The sequence below is a fragment of the Choristoneura fumiferana genome, chromosome 17 (assembly GCF_025370935.1).
Source record: "Choristoneura fumiferana chromosome 17, NRCan_CFum_1, whole genome shotgun sequence".
Taxonomy (NCBI): Eukaryota; Metazoa; Arthropoda; class Insecta; order Lepidoptera; family Tortricidae; genus Choristoneura; species Choristoneura fumiferana.
The window spans coordinates 9,863,854-9,885,124 of NC_133488.1; positions in this window are offsets into that span (position 1 = coordinate 9,863,854).

A 21,271-nucleotide genomic window follows, 5' to 3' on the forward strand; every position below is an offset into this window, starting at 1 on the left:
CAATGCAGTGGTGGCAACACGACGAGCTGATGCTGCAGCCAGGATATTCAGCACACCAGTATACTCTTGAAAAAATAATAGCAGATATGTCGTGTTTAATTCCTTTTGATCAGTATTTGATTCTACATACAATGCAATGGTGGCAACACGATGAGCTGATGCTGCAGCCAGGATATCCAGCACACTAGTACACTCTATAAAAAAATAAAAGCAGATATGTCGTGTTTAATTCCTTTTGATCAGTATTTGATTCTACATACAATGCAATGGTGGCAACAAGATGAGCTGATGCTGCAGCCAGGATATCCACCACATTAGTACACTTTAAAAAAATATATATCAGTTTAAAAAACATGAAATAAAAACTTAAATTTAAAATTTAAAAACCCCCGACTTTAAAAAACGCCAGCAAAAATAAAAATAAAAACGCCCGAAAAAAAACGCTGCTTGAAAAGACAATATAACTTTGCGGGAAATCAGCAAAGTCCCGCGGGATAGAGATAAACGAATTCTTCGCAGATGAAGTCGCGGGCAACAGCTAGGTAGCGCATAATTATTTTTTACCTTTTAATTGTCTTTTCAAGCAGCGTTTTTTTTCGGGAGTTTTTATTTTTATTTTTGCTGGCGTTTTTTTTTATTTGCGATTTTCTGAAAAATTTAAAGAGATATCAAAAAACGGATTGCAGCACAAGTCAGTAGGTACTACCTAAGCATAAACTGGCACAATGTTGAAAAAATTGATTTTCCAAAATGGCGGTGCTGAGATTTTTTTTTATTTGCAATTTCTCTGAAACTATTGATGCTATCGAAAAACAGTTTTCGGCACAAGTGAGCACAAGTCTAGCACAAACTAGCATTTTAATTTTTTTTTGATTTTTCAAAATGGCGGTGCTAAGACGTTTGTTGTTTCGCGTTTTTTTTTCGAAACTATAGCCGATATTGAAAAACTGATTACAGCACAAGCTAGCACAAGGCTAGCACAACCTAGGACATACGTAATTTTTTGAAATTTTTAACACCGAGTCCATTTTATGACATAGACTTTCGTCTTAATTATGATTCATGTTTTAAAAAAATCTGTGAGTCATATCAGAGTATGGTGTGCAGCACGTGCGAGCACAACTTAAGAACAATATATAGCGATTTTATTTCTTCAAAATTTTCAAAAATATGTCGCTTCTTACCTTTTTTGATTTGCGATTTTCTGAAAAATTTAAAGAGATATCAAAAAACAGATTGCGGCACAAGTCAGTACTATCTAAGCACAAACTGGCACAACGTTGAAAAAATTGATTTTCCAAAATGGCGATGCTGAGATTTTTTTTTTATTTGCAATTATCTCTGAAACGTTGATGCTATCGAAAAACAGTTTTCGGCACAAGTGAGCACAAGTCTAGCACAAACTAGCATTTTAATTTTTTTTTGATTTTTCAAAATGGCGGTGCTAAGACGTTTGTTGTTTCGCGTTTTTTTTCGAAACTATAAGCGATATCGAAAAACTGACTACAGCACAAGCTAGCACAAGGCTAGCACAACCTAGCATATACGTAATTTTTTGAATTTTTTGACACCGAGTTCATTTTATGACATACTCTCGTCTATATTATGATTTGTGTTTAAAAAAAAATCTATGTGTCATATCAGAATTTGATGTGCAGCTCGTGCCAGCACAACTTAAGAACAATATATAGCGATTTTATTTTTTTCAAAATTTTCAAAAATATGTCGCTTCTTACCTTTTTTGATTTGCGATTTTCTGAAAAATTTAAAGAGATATCAAAAAACAGATTGCGGCACAAGTCAGTACTACCTAAGTACAAACTGGCACAACTTTGAAAAAATTGATTTTCCAAAATGGCGGTGCTGAGATTTTTTTTTTATTTGCAATTATCTCTGAAACTATTGATGCTATCGAAAAACAGTTTTCAGCACAAGTGAGCACAAGTCTAGCACAAACTAGCAGAGTATATTTTTTTTCGATTTTTCAAAATGGCGGTGCTGAGACGTTTTTTTGTTTTTCGTTTTTTAACGAAACTATAAGCGATATCAAAAAACTGATAACAGCACAAGCTAGCACAAGTCTAGCACAACCTAGCAAAACTTTTTTTTTAATTTGGACAAAGTGGCGGTGCTAGCCCAAAAAAAAGTTTTTTTGAAATATTTTTTCCGTTAACTGGAATTTTCAAAAATGGATAACAGCACAAGCTAGCACAACCCTAGCACAACCTAGCACAACCATTTGTTTTTCGAATTTCCAAAATGGCGGTGCTAACTTCACTCACATGAAAAACACACTAGTCTGTTTTTATTTTCCAGACTCAGGACGCAGCGCTCTGAAACTCTACGTAATTAATTATTCATTCCCGTATGTGGGTTATAAATTGCTATGCAGCGGGACAGAACAGAAAAGCAAAGCATGTCATACGCCACGGGGTTGAAAATCTGGGTTGAAAGCTCTAAAATCCATGTAAAAATATGAAAAACTTATTATCTGGTTTGTTACTAAATGATGATAATGATTAGGTTTAAGTAAATTGATCCAGTGGGTGAATTTCGACAAGCTTGAAATTTACCTAATTTTGGTGGCTTTTTTTATTTTTGTTGTCCGAGTCAAAATGATACATCAACAATACGTTACAAGTCATAATAAATATTGTGTCGTAATGGCCCTTCATTATACATAGTAGTTTTGGAGATATTATGATTTTAGTAATTTGATTACCACCAAAATTGCTTGTACCCACCAAAATTAGATATATTGGCCACCAAAATTGCACATCTACACCAAAATTAGATGTACTTGTGCTAATTCAAGGTAAAAAAACATTTTTCTTGATTAAATTGTCTGCTGGATATAAAAAGAAAATAAATGTTTTATTAATCGTTTTAATTGTACCAAAATCTCTACGAAAATACAATGTTTAACTCATAGTAACAAAATAGTTCATTGTGTCTTAAGGGCGGTAAATAAGGAATTACGAACGAGAGTCTATTAGAAGCCCGAAGTCGATGATAATGCAATTATATTTTCCTCACACTTGCTTTTAAACAGTGTCGTAACATGCAGGCTACCATGGTTGCAACCCCCCAAATTAAACCCTCGACCTTAATGTGCTTGTCATGAAACCCGTGGTCGGTAAATGAGTCATTGCCGGTACTAATTTTCTTGTCATGAAGCCCAAGGTCGATAAATGAGTGTGATACTGCATGGCGTGCTGGTCGTGCTGGCAGCAGGAGCACGTCGGGCGCATGGTCAGGCTGGGGGAGGGCGGCGCGGAGGCTGGCGCTGCCAAGAGCGTAGTCAGCGGTATCGGCAATTTTTGAAAAAAAAAATAGTTTTTCTTTTACAAAATACAATTTTACTCGCAAATGTGATGAAAAACATTGTATGTCGCACGGGCGGTACTAGAATTACGAACATCGACTAACTAAAGCTCAGTCTTCGACTTCGGGCTTCTAATAGACTCTCGTTCGTAATTCCTTGTTTATCGCCCTTAAGACACAATGTACTATTCTATTCGAGGACTTCTTCTCTTGATTGTTTTTTCTTGCGGTTAGCCATTCTAAAAAAATAAATTAAGTTTTATTACAAATAGTGATAATTTAGTTTTATTGTAAAGTAGGTATCTAAGTGTTTATACATATTTTACTTGAAATAAGTGCATTGAGTCAATAATGTTGTAAATGCAAAGTTTTAAATGTAAAAGGCTTAAAAATTAAATTATAATTATGTGGGTGGGCTTCAAATTACCACCAAAGCCACCAAAATTGATCCACCAAAATTAGAAAAAGTGCATAAAAAAATGATTAAAAACAAAACCGTATCATTCACTTCCAATTTAACTTAATATTTTAAAAAGGAAACTTTTAACATGCCTCGTATATACTTCATACAAAAACAAGTATTGCTAAGTCATTAGTTACATACACCACCAAAATTGCATTTAAAAGTATTTTAACACACCAAAACTAGATACTTACGTGCTTGGCGGACAAATCCAGCAAGATATGGCACGTGTGTCATCGCTCAGTGCAGGAGCGGAACTAAACGCACAGGTTAACACACGTTTGTTGGTCTTATTGCGTTTCGTTCGACCACAAAAACATCTTCAATATTTACCACCAAAATTGCCAATTTCACATGGACAAATTTTAGTGCCTAGTTTTGAGTATAAATTCATGTACTAATATTTATTTATATATTCTTATAAGATACTTGAACTAATGAAGAATAAAATACAATGCATTTTTAGTTAAATAAATGGATGCTATGGTTCTATCATAGACATTCATCAAGAACAACGGATACTGGACGCCACACCAAAATTATGATTTCAATGAAAAAAAAATTTTTTAATAAACATTAATGACTTTTATAAAACTTTGCAATTTGGCTTAAGATAAAAAATTGTGTTTTCTTTTTAGAAAAAAAATTAAACCTCTAAAACAATTAGTCCACACCATAATTATCAGCTCTGCCGCCAAATTTTCTCGCTGAGATAATCACCCCAGTATGGGTTATTATTATTACAGTAATATCTAAAAATTTCACAAATATATCAACGAATTAAATAACAGACGAAGTATAATTTAAATATGTCAAATCGCGTAATACTAAAAAGCAAATACGCCAAACGCAATTATTTTGTAATATTTGCTTAGACGAGAATAAAATGTCCTATCCTTTTTACAAGCATTTATTTAGTTTCATCTGTCCCGTTGTCGGTCTGTCTGTCTATCTGTATTCAAATCTTGCAAGTTAAATTTGACCAACTTTCGGGCAGATTGACTTGAAATTTGGCATACTGGCTGGCATGACAATACAATAATCTTGTAGTGACATCCTGGTAGTCCGGCTAGGATCGGCTCCGCAGGATGGAACTCTTCAACGGTTAATGGCATCGACTTCAAATTTGGTATGCAAATATAGTTTGGGTGATAATGCAAGTAAAGTCGACAAAAAGTACATTCAGCAAAAAAAGCTTGTATTAGAAATGAAATTTTTACCTAAAACTCATTATGTGTCTGGACGGTACCCTAAAAAAGGTTTATTTAAGTTTTATTTTACGATTTTTTTTGGTGTTAAGGATTTCTTGAACTGCTGTCTCTTTTAGATTAGATTACCTATGTCTTAAGTCGAAGTCACGTTGCTCATAGAAATATACGTACAAAATTCCGATAGCCAGCTCAAGTTTTTCCCGGACCCCCCAGGGAAGGGGAGATGTAATGACCAATAAGTGACGGAATCCTTATTACAATCAAGGCCTCGTCACTTCACAAGTACAAGAAAATAGGATATTCTATTCAACGCAGAATGCGAGAGGAATGGAAATTTTCCATTGTTTCACAAATACGATAACCGAGATCCGAGGCGAACCCGTAGATATGTCTATCCGAAACCTATCTGGTAAAGCAGTATTATGCCGTTACAATAAATGATTCAATTTCCTCTACGCAACTATCGGATCCACTTAAGTATTATGAAAGTAATAGAGGCGGGGGAATAGTTTTCTTGCTGACGCTCCTTTTACGATAATGACAGAAAACGCGGTCCAATATCTATAAAATATTACAACCTACTCGTCCGAACGCTGGACCAGACTGAGCCGAGCCAGGCGCGCAGCCAACACTGGAACAGCAGGCGAATCACTTTTGCGGATTTGTAGTATCAGTGGTGTGGCGCCATAACGACTCGATTCCCATTGGGTTCCCTAAAATTTTTACACGATGATGACAAGTTCGGTAAAGGTTTTTTGTTCTAACCGCGAGGTGCTGCATCCAAAGAGATACCTAACTCGGGCTCTTCTCATTTTCTGGTTCGTTTAAAACGAAAACGTTCACTCTATGGGGTTATGAACCGACTGGTTTTCTTATGTGCATACTCACTGTAGTAAATTGGAATTAATACAAGTATCTATATCTATTTTTTTTTGGGTGGGTTTCCAGTGAGCGGCCGGAGACCAGGTTATGATGAGGTAAACCATTAAGGAGATAGCGGACGACGTAGACAAGTAGGCACTAAAAATTACTTGAATTGTGCTTAATAGTTGTGAAAGTCAAGAAAAGAGAGAGAGAGAGAGAGAGAAAGAGAGAGAAAAAGTTGTGACAAACTGAACCTATCGAAAGCAATACGTTCCAAGAAACCTGCTAATACAAGTAAATTAAATAAATTGTAAATTTTACCACTGTATTTGTCTCCTCTTTCTTGTAGCCCAAGCTGGACGGAATTGGGCACTCTTTCGTAGATTTGATTGTCCGAATTAACTTTAAGCGAGCCGGACTTATAATAATAGACGGGCTATTGATGGAGTATGTGACCCGCGGTAATATATCGCCAGGAGTATGGCGATTTGTTTCTTTATATTTGTAAATTGTGAGAGTCTCTTTGAAGAATAAATTGGAGTATTTTCGTTTTATTGTTTTATTACGTTATTGCTTGAGCTTGTTCGGAAAGCTGAGGCAGCCAGAGTCGTAAGAAATATTGTTTTTTTTTCTTGGGCTATGTGTATGTGTGTTTTAAATCATCTTTTACCAAAATGTTCCTTACAATTAAGTTGAGTAAGCATGGAAAGCGGTGTAGTTAATTGAGGTGTCTTGATAAACATACTATAAGTCAACAACCTTCTGCCTAATTTCTCCGTTTGCTGAGCGGAGGTTCATGGTTAAAGAATGATTATTGATATGAATCATCGTAGAGTAAGGCCTGAATCAATCAATTATACTAAAACTTCTCAAGTGTATGTAGAGAGCGTCGCGGTAGTGAAGATATATTTGGTATATATATATATATATATATATATATATATATATATATATCGTCATTACATCTCCCCTTCCCTGGGGGGTCCGGGAAAATCTTGAGCTAGCTATCGGAGTTTTGTACGTATATTTCTATGAGCAACAGGAGAATATAGATAGGAAGGTAAGGGAAAAAACCATCTATATACTCAGTGACAGTCAAGCAGCCCAAAAGGCGCTCACATCGCCAAAGGTTGACTCAAGACTGATCTATAATGGAGTACAAGCACTAAACAAGCTTGGCAGACGCAATAAAGTGAGACTGGTTTGGATCCCAGGACACAAAGGCTTCATCGGAAATGAAAAAGCAGATGAGCTAGCAAGGGAAGGGTCAATGAACAAAAACATAGGGCCCGAGCCGTATGTGGGACTTTTACAGGGAACCATGAAGAATGCCATAAACGACCACACCAAACTTAAACACCAACAAGAGTGGAAAACACTGGAAGGTCTAAAGCATTCAAAACGATTCATTGAAAATGTCAGCACAAGCTGGACTAAAAAACTCTGGACACTCAGTAGGAAACAACTCCGACATATCGTCGGGGCATTCACAGGTCACTTCAATACTAAACACATACTAGTAAAGATGGGACTACAGGACAATGAAGTCTGTAGGATATGTGGCGAGGAAGACGAAACAATGGAACACATTATGTGTGAATGCGACGGATACCCCGCACCAGGAGACTTTAAGGCACTACCGCTACGTCAAATCATCCAATTTATGGACGAGGTGATAAAGGCAATAGAGTAAGTGCGAAGGAGGGGTAATTACACAAAAGATCCCTACGGGTCGAAGTGTATCCGCAAGGACCCCTAAGGATAAGATAAGATAAGATGAGCAACGTGACTTCGACTTAAGACATAGATAATCTAATCTAAAAGAGACAGCAGTTCAAGGAATCCTTGACACCAAAAAAAATCGTAAAATAAAACTTAAATAAACCTTTTTTAGGGTACCGTCCAGACACATAATGAGTTTTAGGTAAAAATTTCATTTCTAATACAAGCTTTTTTTGCTGAATGTACTTTTTGTCGACTACTTGCATTATCACCCAAACTATATCGATGGTGGAAGTCTCAATTGGCGTAAGGGACAAAATACCGAAAATCACTTTTAAACATAGAAAATTAGAGTTTTTTTTTCTCTGTCGATTGGTAGTATTCAAGTTACGATACGGCCCTTACTTTTGCTGTTATCAACATTTATTATTTTAAAATAAAATAGCTTAAAGGACATGATATAAAATATTTGAGCTGAAAAATGGCGTAAATGTATTATTTTTTTAATATTTGGGTCGTAAGGGGCTGTGGCAGTCTCATATGTCCTTTACGACTCGGCTCATGTCGTTAAAAAAAACCCCAACAAATATATAAAAAAGGGCGTATGGGTCAATTATTGTTTCATTGCCCTTTACACCCCAACATTTTATAACGAATAAGATAAAAAAGCAAGAAGTTGTTGGGCGTAACCTTACCGCCTGTGCCTATTTCTTGTACCTAACATCAAAATACTAACGCGTCTACCTACTTTCCACGCGCCGAGCGTTTGCGCATTGCACATTCGGTCAGTCGTGTCAGACACGTCAAACACGGAGGATGTATTTAATTGCCTACGTTTGTTCTTTGTCAACGCGCGTATTTTTTTATAAGATGCCAAAAGCAAAACAAAAAAAGAAGATTAAGTTGATGGATCCCCTAATGGCTTGACGTCGAGCTAACATTTCCGTAATGGAATTTCAGTCAAGGATGTTGAGGTAAATTTCTCTTAGCTACTTTGTTTATTTTAAGCTGTCCTGACAGATCCTAATAAAGGAAGCCTGTGCCCAGCAGTGGGACGTATATAGGCCGAGATGATGATGCATACATAATAATGATTGGCCTGTATAATTAATTAAGTATGTTGAGGGTTAAAAATGGTATAATCGGAACGTCGTAAGGGACATTAAAAAACAGCAATTTATAAAATAATAAATACTTTTATGGGCGTAAGGGGTATAAAAAGCAAGAGCTAGAGTAAATTGTCGGTCGTAAGGGGCAGTAGCAAACAGACATTTAAAAAAAGGTGTAATTGGTACGTCGTAAGGGGCATTAAACAACAGCAACTTATAAAATAAGGAATACTCTTATGGGCGTAAGGGACATCAAAAGCTAAAATTGGAGTAAATTGTTAGTCGTAAGGGACAGTAACAAACAGACATTTTAAAAATTGAGGTTACTTTATGGGTGTAAGGGGCACTTAAAGTAAAATACCTTGCTTGTTACTTTTAGTTAATTAAAATACCTTGTTAATGTTAGGTCGTAGGAGGCATCAAAACAGATGGTTTTTAGAACTTGTAGTGATTGAAACAACAACTCAAGCAAGCATACTCCCAAATGTGCAAGAAAAAGTGCAAGCAAGCGTGCAAGAAACATGCAAGCAAGCATGCAAGCAAGCAAGCAAGCAAGCAAGCATGTAAACAACCACCTAAGCAAGCTTGCAAGTGAGCATGTAATTTTGTCAATCAAATCAACAAACATGCAATTTTATCGGCCTGGGTTAGATGAACATCGCGGGTTACCTCGATCCCGCGATGACCGGTCTATGGTATCTCCTCCAGCGCTCATGAAGCGGGCTGGCGTCCCACTCCCTCACAGTTGCAATAAGTGTGTTAGAGGAAGCATAAATAGTGCAAGCATGCATGCAAGCAAGCGTGAAGCCAGAAGGCAAGCATGCATGCAAACAACAAATCAAGCAAGAATACTCCCAAATGTGCAAGAAATAGTGCAAGCAAGCATGCAATCAAACATGCAAGCAAGCATGCAAGCAAGCAAGCAAGCATGTAAGCAATAATGCAAGCAAGCAGAGTTAGTACGCCAGTGGTGGTAGTGAAAATCATTTCATCATCATCGTCATCAACAACATCATCAGTTCGTTTATCGCTACCCCCCGGAACTATGCTATTTTCCGGGATAAAAACTTATTTACTTGGCAATTTTTAACAGCTGCAATATCTTCTTGACCCTCTCAGCTATAAACAAACAAGTCAGCCATAGCCGAGCATTTGTTGGAGTCAGGACCAAACCACTGGATTGAGCTTCACAATTCCAAAATTCTGTCCACGGAACGTCATTTCTACTCAAGAATGGTACGTGAAGCAGTTGAAATAAAAAAGCATAAAAATGTCAACCGGGACGATGGATATAAGCTTTTATCTTCGTGGAATCCTGTTATTAATAAGTGTCGACGTCGGGATGACTGTTGTGAGTCGGTGTGATGGGGTGACAAATAAAAATCACCAATTGCGGGTAGTTCGTGATACGAGTGCTGGTACTATTAGTGATCAAGTGCGGGTAGTTCGAAGGACTCGCGCTGCTAGGCAGACTTGACACCCCACACTTCAGTCCACTCGTGACCACGGCCACTGCAATGTTGCCGAAACGTCAAGATAAATATTACTCGTGTGTGTTAGCGTGATAAGTCCCATTGGTGCCATTTTGACTATGAGTGAGAATCACGAAAGTTTAAAACGTTATAAAATTTATTAGTTTTATTTAACTTTTAAGTTATAATGTCCATTTAAAGAAAATGTTACAAATTACATATTTTTTAAGGGGACGTGCAAAATTATGGCTTTTGCGCGTTATTTTAAATAATTAAAGTGGTTCTTTGAGTTAATTCACTATTTTTTTAATTTTTCTACAGGAACTTACGTCCAAATATGTAGCAAATAAAATATAAAATGTCCTATAAGACCAAAAATCGGTTACTACATTATTTATTTATTTACGGTTTATGGGTGTAAGGGGCTATGACACCCGTATGTCACGGGCGTAAGGGACAGCTATTTTTCTTATTAAGCTTTTTACGAACATGTCTATAGTTTCACGTTGAAAAGCAAGAAAATTCAAGATTTTACGTAATTATAACGTCCTGCTAAGTTAAACATTAACAATGCTGTGAGGGTTTGAAAATTACCAAAAACTTCTTTTTCGCTCTCCTGAAAAGTAGCATTTTGTCCCTTACGTCAATTGAGACTTCCACCATCGATATTTGCATACCAAATTTGAAGTCGATGCCACTAACCGATGAAGAGTTCCATCCTGCGAAGCCGATCCTAGCCGGACTACCAGAATGTCACTACAAGATTATTGTATTGTCATGCCAGCCGGTATGCCAAATTTCAAGTCAATCTGCCTGAAAGTTGGTCAAATTTAACTTGCAAGATTTGAATACAGATAGACAGACAAACCGACAACGGGACAGATGAAACTAAATAAAAGCTTGTAAAAAGGATAGGACATTTTATTCTCGTCTAAGCAAATATTACAAAATAATTGCGTTTGGCGTATTTGCTTTTTAGTATTACGCGATTTGACATATTTAAATTATACTTCGTCTGTTATTTAATTCGTTGATATATTTGTGAAATTTTTAGATATTACTGTAATAATAATAACCACTACAAGATTATTGTATTGTTCGACAAATGAACAGATCATAGCAAAAAGCTGCCCCCTTGCCGAACTGCCCATCTGTCAGTTCGCCCTCTTTCCGGTAAGCTGTTAAAGCCTGAGGCTAACAGCAACCAGTCCGTTTAATAAAAAGATGTAGATACATCGCATAGAATTCTTAATGTTCCAGTACTTATAAGCACATTCAGTGGCAAGAAGCCGACACTCAGATTCTCTATTCGTAGGCAGTTTTCTCTACAAAGCGGAAAACACTGCTACTGCTAAGTTACCACGATTGTAGCGCGTAGCGATATGCGGTCCCGATCGTTTAATTACAAATATCTTCTATTCTAGAAATACGAGGAAATTGGAATCGCTTCGTAAACAAGCAAATTAATTGTAAACTTTAATGTTGTAGACACACGAGATAAAGCCGGCCTGTTTGCACAGCCCCGGACATGCTCTAATGAAGGGATTAACGAGAAAAAGTGCTCTACCCTCCACATAGAATAATTGTGGCAGACGTTACAAAACCTTAAAAGTAAAGTTTTAGCCGTGGTAGCACTGGTTTTACTTCTTTTCTTCTGCGTATTTATGCGCACTGTTAAATATTTCTCCACTACTTAAACCACATAGCAGTTTATTAACAGAAAATGGAGAGTTTTTATTCAATATTTTCACTATAACTAATTTGAACCGGGGTTGGCTACGCAAAAACGGCGCATTATGGTTCTTACTTTTATATAAACATTTGCTGGCAGATTTACGCTGGTCACTCGCAGTGGGGATCCCCTTAGAGCATCTAATATCGGACCTTTTTTCCAATACCGGTATTTTTTCGATACCGAAAATTCAAATACCGGTTTTCCGGTATTTCGATATTTTTTCGATATTCGTATTATTAAAGTAAAATAAATGATTTTCCCGCAACAAAACTTTCCGGTACCGACAATCTTAAGTAGCTAAGATTATTTCAAACTAGCTTTTACCCGCGGCTTCGCACGCGTAAACTATTCGGTGTGGTAGCTGCAATTGAAATTTTCGGGATTTTACAAAATTCCCCTGGAAATTTCCAATATTTATATCGTGGTCTTCATTGAGGTTGTGTTGTGAATAACTGTACAAAATTCAAGACTCTAAACCCAGTGCTGAAGTTTCAAAATTTTTCCCTATCCAAATTCAAATGCAAAATTCAAATCCAAATCATTTACTCAGTAAATAGGCCGCAATGGATGCAAGTGGCAAGTTGTCGTTCATTGTGGCGTTCTAAGGGGGAGGCCTTTGTCCAGCAGTGGACGTCTTCGGGCTGATGATGATGATGATGATGAGGCCGCAATGGGCACTTTTACACGTCATTTTTTATACTACCAGCGCTTTCGGAAAGACCATCATTGCCAAGAAGAATGCGCCGCAAGAAACTTGGCAGAAAGTCATTTTTTCAAAATAAAATAATTACAAATAAAATACTTAAAAACTACATTATACCTGAGCACTACCTGTCATCTTGCGTATGAATGTTATAGTTAGCTTATTTATGTGTTGTTATGGTATCTATCTACCTATCTATCTGTTTAGATTTGTTGTGTATGTGTATTGTATGTGTTAGTTTTATGTATTTTTGATACAGCTCTAATCTACTGTAAATTGCACCACCTGCTAAAATGTATTCCTTATTTCTGTCCATTGTAAAGGTTGCCTGGAAGACATCGCTCTGAAGCGATAAGGCCGCCTATTGCTTACCTTAGAAAATCTCTATGTATATACTTGTGTTTTCTGTACTGTTTACTGTATTGGTGTGCAATAAAGAGTTATTGTATTGTATTGTATACAGTTAAAGAAAAAAATACGAAATAATAATAATACAGGGACGTATGGGGTCCCTTAGTTACAAAACTATACCGTGGGAATATCGGGATAAAAAGTAGCGTACTTATGTGTTATTCCAGACATACGGCTACCTACATCCAAATTTCATGCCTCTAAGCCTAGCGGTTGTTATTTCGACATTTTATTCCTAGGTATCCCGTGGTAATATCGGGTCAAAAAGTCGTCTTTGTGTTTTTCTAGACATCCAGCTTCCTACATACCAAATGTCATGACTCTAAGCTCAGCGGTTAATATTTTAAGATTTTATCCCTATCCCGTGGGAATATCGGGGTAGATTATGTGTTATTCCAGAGGTCCAGCTACCTATATACCAAATTTCATGGCTCTAAGCCCAGTGGTTGTTATTTCGAGATTTTATCCCTAGGTATCCCGTGGGAATATCGGGTCAAAAAGTCGCTTATGTGTTATTCCAGACGTCTAGCTACCTACATACTAAATTTCATGACTCTAAGCCCAGCGGTTATTATTTCAAGATTTTATCCCTATCCCGTGGGAATATCGGGGTAAAAAATAGCCTATGTGTTATTCCAGAGGTCCAGCTACCTACATACCAAATTCATGGCTCTAAACCCAGTGGTTGTTATTTCGAGATTTTAACCCTGGGTATCCCGTGGGAATATCGAGTCAAAAAGTCCCTTACGTGTTATTCCAGACGTCCAGTTACCTACATACTAAATTTCATGACTCTAAGCCCAGCGGTTATTATTTCAAGATTATATCCCCATCCCGGGGGAATATCGGGATAAAAAGTAGCCTATGTGTTATTCCAGAGGTCCAGCTACCTACATACTAAATTTCATGGCTCTAAGCCCTGCGGTTGTTATTTCAAGATTTTATCCCTAGTTATCCCGTGGGAATATCAGGTCAAAAAGTCACCTATCTGTTATTCCAAACGTCCAACTACCTACATATCAAATTTCATGACTAAGCCCAGAGGTTGTTATTTCGAGATTTTATCCCTATCCCGTGGAATACCGGGATAAAAAGTATCCTATGTTTTAATCCCGGTTATAAACTAACTTTTCGCCAAATTTCATCCAAATCCGTCCAGCCGTTTCGGCGTGAAAAAGTAACAAACATACTCACTCACTCACTCACTCACTCACATACTCACTCACTCACAAACTTTCACATTTATAATATTAGTAGGATATGTCTTAAACTTTATTCGTTTTAAAGGCTTAACAATCAAAAATGTATCACTCCGATAAACTAATGTTTATTGATTCGGTCGAAACGTTGGCGGTGCTTGAGGCTCTCCAGCGATGCCGTATTGACTATCGGTATATCGAAGTGTTGAAGTGTCTGTATAAAATCGCCACTATGTCAGTCCGAGTAGATACAGGAACAGACTTCGAAGGCGATTCCCTTGAAAAGAGGCGTAAGCCAAGAAGATGGCATATCTCCGTAACTGCAAAGCTACTACGAAACTCGAAACTCGAAGTTCGTGTCGTGCGGTCCCTCTGACACTTATACTATTTAATACGAGAGCGAGAGAAACCGCACGACCTTCAAATTTCGAGTTTCGTAGTAGCCCTGCTGTATGCTGCCGCTTTAGAAGACGCCTTCAAACTTCTGGAATGGAAAGGACAAGGCATTAATATGAACGGCGAATAATACGAGTATGTCACTCAACTTCGGTTTGCCGATGATATCGTGGTTATGGCAATGTCGATGGAAGAACTATGTACGATGCTCGAAGGCCTCAATCGAGTCTTCCAACGGGTACCTAGGCCTCAAAATAAACATGGACAAGACGAAGGTCATGTCCAATGTACATGTGGTGTCGTGTGGTGTGTTGGTTGAGAATTAGATTCTTGAAGTTGTTGACGCGTATGTATACCTGGGACAAACCGCAATTAGGTAGGTCCAACTTCGAGAAGAAGGTCAATCGTCAAATCCAACTCAGATGGGCAGCGTTTGGGAAACACGGCAATGACTTTTCGTCCAAAATTCCTTAGTACCTTAAGACGAAAGTCTTTAACCAATGTGTGTTACCAGTGATGATGATGACATACTCGTATATATCCGAGACGTGGTGATTTACCATACGTAGGCCATATGTTGAAATGGGCTCAGAGTTGCTCAGAGAACTATGGAAAGAGCTATGCTTGGGGTTTCTCTACGGGATCGAATCAGAAATGCGGAGACACGTAGAAGAACAAGGGTCACCGACATACAGTACACTGTATTGAGTACAGGGCCCTCTTTCACCTATTAGAGGCCCTGGGCACAACATGCTGCATTCGGTAAGCCTGATTTTCAGGCGAGAGTAGAGTAGCTAGGTTATCGTTTGGTAATGGAGGAGAGACTAGGGGGCCCAAACCATCGCGGGGCCCTGGGCGCTTGCCCAGTGTGCCCAGTGGGGAAGAGGGGCCTGCCGACATAGCCAAGCGAATTAACTCTTTGAAGTGGCAATGGAGTATAGTACGGAGAAAAGATGTCCGTTGGGGCCGAAAGATTCTCGATGTAGAACTGCGGATCAGCAAGCAAAGCGTAGGACGTCCACCAACGAGACGGACGGATGGATGACCTGGTTAGTCGCAGGTTCACGGTAGATAGGTAGGAACACACTTCTAAAACACGACGCCATGCTACGCCACCTGACCCTTGTCAGTAGTACTAATAAATCCCATGCATTTACTATATGGCCAGGTGCAGATATTAAGTAAGACACGGCACGTGATGACACGCGGTTTTGTCATAGGTACCTATCAAGGTATCGTTGGTAATCTTTATAAATCGTAGATTCTAATTTAATTTACTTTAAATAATTCTATTAATAAAATAAGTAATTAATTTGTGACTTTTGAGAGTGTTGAGAGTACAATACTCTATTAAAAAACCAAATAAATATTATTTAGAGATTAATATCGAAAATATCGAAATACCGGTATTATACGATTTCAATATCGGTTGTGTTAATATCGGAATTTTGGTCCGATATTCCGGTTTTTCGATATTATCGAATACCGGTATTCATGCTCTAGATCCCTAGATCGAGCCAGCGGTCAAGCCACCAAGGTCACCCACCATCTTGTTGTTGGCTGTAGACTCCAAAAATCTTTCTCAGATTTCGCAAGACGGTAATAGCAATGAAGACCAGGGCTACACTTAAAAATGTTCATAAAGTTCCATAATGTTTAATCACTTTTACATTTAGATGTCTGTCGCCATGAAAACAATTTTTATTACTAGTTTGTCAGCTTTTTGGCGTTACAGCCATTCCGGCAAAAATAATAAATTAATGTCTAAAACAAATAAATAAACATTACTCGCTTATGTACTTAAAAATTAAGTACAGAGCACCTTTATTTTTACAGCAGCTTAAGTACCTAGTACAAAATGAACCGTCTATTTGCACTATCTATGCCGTCAATCTGGCAGCAAGCAGATTAGCCGGGAGATCGCATCATTAGCAAGCGATACACCTGATAAGTAGGCTCCAGTAACGGTTTAATGCCGCTTGATATATGCCTCTAGTCTTGTGACTAAGTGATTTGGATAAATTGTTATCTGAAGAGGTATAATAGGGCGTATTTTTGCGATCAAACGATGAGGTTATCAGAATTTTGAGTAATTTATCTATGTTTTTATTCATAGAGCTATTGGCCATAATTTCGTGCGCATCTTGTAGAATTTTGGATAGATACTCCCGGGATAAAAAACTACCTTTTTTTGCCTGTGATAATGCCCCACTGTTGGGCAAAGGCCTCTCCCATGGATTTCCAACTTCCCCTGTCTGCATTTATGTCTCGTCAAGTCGAACGCGCTGGTTCTCCTGCCATCTTTGTCTTGGTCTGCCGCGACACCGATAGCCAACGTAGGGCATCCACTGAGTCAACCTTACTCGTTGATACTATATAGTTATTGAATTACCTATAGTTATTAACAGTGTTGTGATGCGAGTAGTATTTGAATATATCCATTACAAAAAAAAAAGCCTACTATTTTCTCTTTATAGTATTAGCTTTGAAAATGGTGTCAATAAAAACATTGGAATTATAAAGTTTCTACTTCCCGTTGATACAGAATTAAAGGTAAAGGAAGATTCCGATTATCCCTGATCCCAAAAAATAAGTTTTCATAATAATAACATCTTCGAAATACATTTTTATGGATCTCTCAGTACTGACCAACTCGCTCTTGGTCGGACTTTATGAAACAAGATCCTTTCGGACCAACTAGTCGTTTAGTTCCAAGCGAAGTGCAGACTCATTTTAAAGTAACATGTAATCTCGCTGCAGGCGCTTAAGGCGTAAGTTTAATGGGAGCTCCTAGCGGTACAAAAGGGAACGGTTGCGTTTCGAGATTTTCTTTTAAGCGCAAGAAAAAATTGTACATTGACGTAGCTCTTATAGCACGACATACATTTATATATTTTTTAAAATTACAGTTGTATCCATACTTTTTGCGTGCTCACATTTACAAGTTATAGGAAGATAGTTTTTTGCATAATAATTCTAAAATAATAATGTGGGTAGGTAATTTAGGATTCTTACAATCTTCGTGAGTTAGTAAGTTCAGTTAACTAATTCGATTTCTGGCGGGCCACCAAGGTATCTATTCATCTATGAAAATGCTTATCGAATGACGTATAAATCATAATGACATCATGGTTCTGGTGACCTACGAAACAAATAGGGATGTTGACTCCACTAATCAACTGACCAATTTTTATGAGCTGTCAAAACACTATTCTCCCATAGTTTTAATGGAAATAGCAACTTAAGACGTCACTTGTTCGCCAACTCAATAAACTAACTATTTATTTGTTTTTAAGCAACAAAAAATCTAATTTTGCATTTAATTGAAAATTAATCTGGTTTTCAAGGCTAAAATGAAGCCTTTTTTTACTGGAGTTGTGTCTTCGAATTATTTTTAGTGGTGTCAACACCCCTATTGGTTGACTGTACATTCGTCATATGTTTTGTTTAGGAACGGTTATTACGCTTATTGTAACTTTGAGAATGAAATCGTTTATAGTTTAACACGTGTTAGCTTTTGTGTTGTTTGTTACAGTTGAGTTAAGGTTTACTAATGATTTGGCGAAAATTATTTAGCAAATTATTAACTCCCAAACTATTTATCTCATATTTTTATTTAGGCAAAATTTCATTTCCCAACTCAACATTTCGCACTGATATCATTTCCCAACTAATGATTTGATAAATTATTATTATGCAAATTATTACCTGGGATTTTTTTAAGATGTCATTTGTGTTTTCGTCAAATGCGTTGATTGGCATTCCTTCATTTAGCAAGCAAACAAGCAAGCAAGCCAATTATTTTTTTCCGTTCTGTTAAAAAAAAAACCTAACATCGAAGGCTAAAGCGGAAGCTACGCTACGCTTCGCTCCCGCCTTAGCCTTCTGAACCTAACCTATCCAAGTCGCTTCTGCCTAGTCTCGTCTTGCTCGCTCGCTTCGCTCGCTCACCGCCACATAATTTAACATTTATTCTTTTTATTATATATCATGACTGATATACCTACCTTATGTGTAAAAATTGGCTAAATGTTATTTGACTATTTGTTATTTGCCTTAGCCAATCATTTGCTACATAATTGTTTGCCACATAACAGTGTGATGAAGTAAAATTTTGCAATATAAAAATGTTGCGAAATAAGAAAAATGTGAAGCAAAGTTATGCCAAGGATTGGTTTGCCAAATGAAACTTCGGCGAAAGGTTGGTTGCTAAGTGAAATTTGACGAAAAATATTTCGCCGAAAAGGCAGTACACCTTGAGTGACATTTTGATTTAGGTACGTGGAAGTGAGGAATAGATTTTCAGCATGGGAATAAATTTGTACCACACAGAAGTAGCTGGAGCTCAGCGAGGCTACTACGAAATTTGAAAATCAGAGTTCGTGTCGTTCCATCTTGTTCCATCCCTCTGACGCTTATACTATTTAATGTGGGAATGAGAGGGACGGTACGATACGAACTTCAATTATCGAATTTCGGAGTAGACCCTCTGGCACTCGCGATCGCATTCACCATCTTTTACAAGCTTTTATTTAGTTTCACCTGTCCCGTTGTCTGTCTGTCTATCTGTAGTCAAATCTTGCAAGTTAAATTCGACTAACTTCCAGGCGGATTGACTTGAAATTTGGCATACTTATGTAAATTGCGTGACAATACAATAATCTACTGGTGACATCCTGGTAGTCCGACCAGGATCGTCTCCACAGGACGGAACTATTTAACGCATCTTTAATGGCATCGACTTGAAATTTGGTATGCAAATGTAGTTTGGGTGACAGTGCAAGTAAAATCGACAAAGAGTACAGTCAGCATAAAAAGCTTGTACTAAAAATGATTTTTTTACCAAAAACTTATTCTACCCTCAGCTTATACCGTGTAAGTACAAACGTTTTTACCACTCCCTTTTGTCACACGGCATGCATACGTCAGCGCCTTACACAATACAAACTCTGGACGTATGGTTGTATTATACTCGTATAGTAGTAAGATAACTTAACCAACAAAAAGTTAGAAAACTCCAGACATTGTCATTTCAAAGTTTAATATCTCAAAAACTGCTGAACCGATTTTGATAAAACATGCCTAAGAACCATCACTAGAAAACCTGCTTTCAAATAAAGAAACCGCATTCAAATCGGTTCACCCGATTCAGAGCTACGGTGCACATAGCGGCCATACTTATAACACCCCTCTTTTTGCGTCGGGGGTTAGTATAAGGGTTAACTGATATGATTGGTTAATTTAGTATAATTTCGTAAGTTCAGAAAATGCTATAATTAAATGAAAGAAAAAAAACTAGCTCAAAGTTAAATCGAGGGATACACATTTCGACGTAGCTACCCTACGTAAATGATCGAAAATAATAAAAAAACGTCATTTTTGACTTTAGATGATTTACGTAGTGGCCATCGATTTCTGTAATAGTTTGATATAAAATTTCCATGGGGCAAAATACAGTAAATTAAATTAATATCTCTCAATTTTAATGAAGTCTGGCAAGAAGTCTTTTAGTTATTTTTAGGGTTCCGTAGCCTTAATGGCAAAAACGGAATCCTTATAATTTCGCCACGTCTGTGTGTCTGTCTGTCTGTCTGTCCGCGGCTTTTCTCAGGGCCTATCAATGCTAAAAAGCTGTAATTTTGCACGAATATATATATATAGATTCAAAAAATATATACCCATAGACGTAAAGTGGGGGTGATTTTTTTTTCTCTTCCAACCTTCTAGTGTATCGTTGGATAGGTATTTTAAAACCATTAGGGGGTTGCTAAAACGATTTTTCGATTCGGTGATTTGTTAGCAAAATATTCAACTTTAAAGTGCAAATTTTCATTAAAATCGTGCCCCCCCCTCTACAATCTAAACCGGTGGGTGGAAAAATTTGAAAAAAATCTGTATGGTAGTAAGTATATCAAACTTACAAGGAAAACTATAACGGTTGAGTTTGCTTGAGAATAATTAGCAGTTTAAGAGTAAGTAGCAGCCTAAGGTATAAAATATATCTAAACTTGGAAGATTCCGTATAAAAATCCTTAGAAAAATGTTACTTAATTTTTTCGTTATGGCTACGGAACCCTATTTTGGGCGTCTCCGACACGCTCTTGGCCGGTTTTTTTTAAACGCATAATATGCACAAAATGCTTTAATTATTTTAAGTATGAAAAAACGCCACAGCATCGTATGGCAGCAGGTCGGACATGACGAGGATTACGATTTGACTTTTTAAATACGTGGTTGCGTACTGGCCACTGAGAACGGACTCGTACGGAACCTTATTTCGGGCATGTCCGACATGCTCTTGGCCGGTTTTTTAAAATATATTACGTACCACCTACTATAACTTACATAATTTTATCAGAAATCATTAGGCGAACATTATAACAAGAAGCTATAACGTTTGGGCGTTATAACGAAAGGCCGGAAATTGAAATTTCTACGTGAACGTCCCAGATAGAGATACCCAGGCTCTGTTTAACTTCGTCCTAAATAAATGAACTAGAAATGATTTGTTCCTCTTACAAAAAATAATTGAAACGCCCTTTGGTTTTTTTAAATCCGCGGAAGAATTTATACCGGTTTAAGTGACTTTAATTGCCTAGTTCCAGTTTCCCGCGTCATCCCACATTTCAGAATGGTGGTGCTGGAGAGCGTGGTCAAAACTA